Source organism: Triplophysa rosa, linkage group LG11 (assembly GCF_024868665.1).
Source record: "Triplophysa rosa linkage group LG11, Trosa_1v2, whole genome shotgun sequence".
NCBI lineage: Eukaryota > Metazoa > Chordata > Actinopteri > Cypriniformes > Nemacheilidae > Triplophysa > Triplophysa rosa.
The window spans coordinates 4,761,372-4,764,057 of NC_079900.1; positions in this window are offsets into that span (position 1 = coordinate 4,761,372).

Below are 2,686 nucleotides of genomic sequence, written 5' to 3' on the forward strand. Positions count from 1 at the left end.
CAAAGAAAACAAGTTCATATTCATTTAAGCAGTAATATTTGTACATGTATTTAGAAAAAACTACATTTTCATCGGAGCTCTCATGTGTCTTGTCATGCTGTCAGTCTTTCACATTGCTTGGATGACTTTATGTCACTCCTGAGGTTTGATTTTTAGCAAAATTAGCATCTTAATTTTTTCCACAGCTGTATTGCACATACAATAAATATCAGATATAGGCTAGCCATTAAACATATCTTCTCTGGCACTATCCACATGCATCATAACTGTATAGTCTGTGTTGCATAAACATAATGAAATAAGAAACTTGCATGTTCAGTGTTCCTCACATCAGCATGTTGCTAAGGTGTTCTGAGTGGATTGAATGCCTTGCTTTTCAGTTTCTATGGCAATGCTGGTTTGTTCATAAGTACTTAATGGCACACGGCAAAAGAGAGTAACTCACTGCTTTAAACACCCTTCATTGAGTATAAGAACTGCACATTTTGAGGTATCATTCACGACAGCAGCAAAAATCTGATTCGTAACTTGTTCTGATCGAATGCACAAGCATAAGAATATGTAAGCAGTCACCAGCAGAACTAGCCATTGATCGCCAATTTAAAACCAATCGAAAGCAATAGCATCATCTGGATAAATGAAAAGTGCACACTAACAAACAGGAGCGGGAAAAACAACAACATAAAAATTCTCAGACGATTGATTCCTCAGATATTTTATTTGCTTTGTTTAATATTGCTGTGCATCTTCATGCTTCATGGGATTTCCATTTTCTCTTCCATTTTACCTAAATGTACACGTTTAGGGAAAAGTTCACCCCGTAATGAGAATTCTGTTGTAGTTTACTATCACTATTGTTTGAAAAACGTGCGACTTTCTCGGAACACAAAAGGTGATGTTGAGCTCAATGTTCATGACAGCTTGAGCTGCCATTCATAGTATAAAAACAGCATCAACATCATTTGAAGGTTCTGCTCTTGAGTTTCACAGAGCAAAAAAGAGGCAGACATTTACATTTATGGTTTTGGCAAAACTTTTATCCAAATTGACTTGCATTCAGCCAAAGAAAAAAAACAAGAGACCATTTCAAAATGATTTTCTGTTTTTTGGAATTTACTACTTATAGGTATGTGTTTAGGTAAAATAATCAATTTTGTTTCATTCTGTGAACTACAAACAATATTTCTCCCAAATTTTAAACACAAATATTGTCTCTCTTTGCATTTATTTGCTGAAAATGAAAACTGGAGAAACAAGTCGATATAACGGAAAAGATGCTCTGTATTTTTTCAGACCTCAAATAGCTTACCGCAAAGAAAACAAGTTCATATTCACCTTTTAAGCAATACATGTATTTATAGCGAAAATAAAAAAATCGATAACCTTGATTTTTCTCACAGTTTTCATGTATCTTATCATGCTGTCAGTCTTTCACATTGCTGTTAGATGACTTGAGGTTGGATTTTGTTGATATTCAACGCACACTGGACTGGAATGACCACAATGAACATTTGGAACGGTCTCTTAATTTTTTCCGTGGCAGTATTTTATCAGTACAGTGTGTGGGATTAATAGGATCGAACCAATGAACTTTTGCAAATGAGAGGAATAGAAGAGGAATGGAGAGGAATGAAGACTATCTTTGGAATAAATGGCAACAGAATTTTCATTTATACCTCAACGTGACCACCTAACCACATTGATAACCATCACAAATGCGTACAGTGCATGCACATGTGTCCAGTTTTGCATAGTCCATTCCTGCCAAAACAGACGCAACCAAATGGTGGAAAATGTGCACGGTGGTGTGAAATGCTCAGCGTTTTTAAACCGTTTCATTGTGGATATTGCGGCAAGTGACTTGCATATTAAGCGAATCCCTGTGTTATGTATCAATCAGTCTCTATGCCAAATGAATCGATTATATGCGTGGCGAGGTGTGCGCGTGTATATTCATGTGAAAACAGGCACTGTCATCACCATTACATTGCAAAAAGGCACTTGCATAAATACTCACCATCATTTCACTAAATAGATAAAGTGTACTTCATTTCGGAGTCCCCGGACCAGTTTCTGGACAGATCCTTCAGTATTATTCGTGTTAATAAGGTAACGTCCTGATGACATAACTGATGATTTCAAACCATCCAAACGGGATTTTAGATTTTCACACTAGACTTAACCGCGGGTTAACATTCACTGTATTCACTGTATTCAAAATTTTTGAGTTTTAAAGATTCTTGGTTTAAGTAAGCAGAACCTTCAAATTTTGATTACTGTTAAGTTAAAGTTCGTAAGAAATCTTAGTTAGTGCGACTTAAATATTTAATTTATCCTTTTTATGAAATTAAGTAGACAGAATTTAAACAAATAAGTACCAAAATTGCATTTTTAAGATAACTAAACTAAATTCTTTCGGTTTCATTATTTGGCATATTCCTTAGTCTTAATATGCATAAATGAAACACCTTGACTTATGCAATCCAAAATGAGCAAGAAGAGACTGATCTCAGAACTGGCATTAGAACAGTTACTGCTCACTGGTGACATAACACATGTTACAGGTGAAATGTAGCTTCGCAGAGACTAGGCACATGCACCACTCTTCTAAACAATGGTAACCACAAAACTGAAAAATATGTCAAACTCTTCTAAATATCTAAGAGAAGTGAACATTAAACACTAA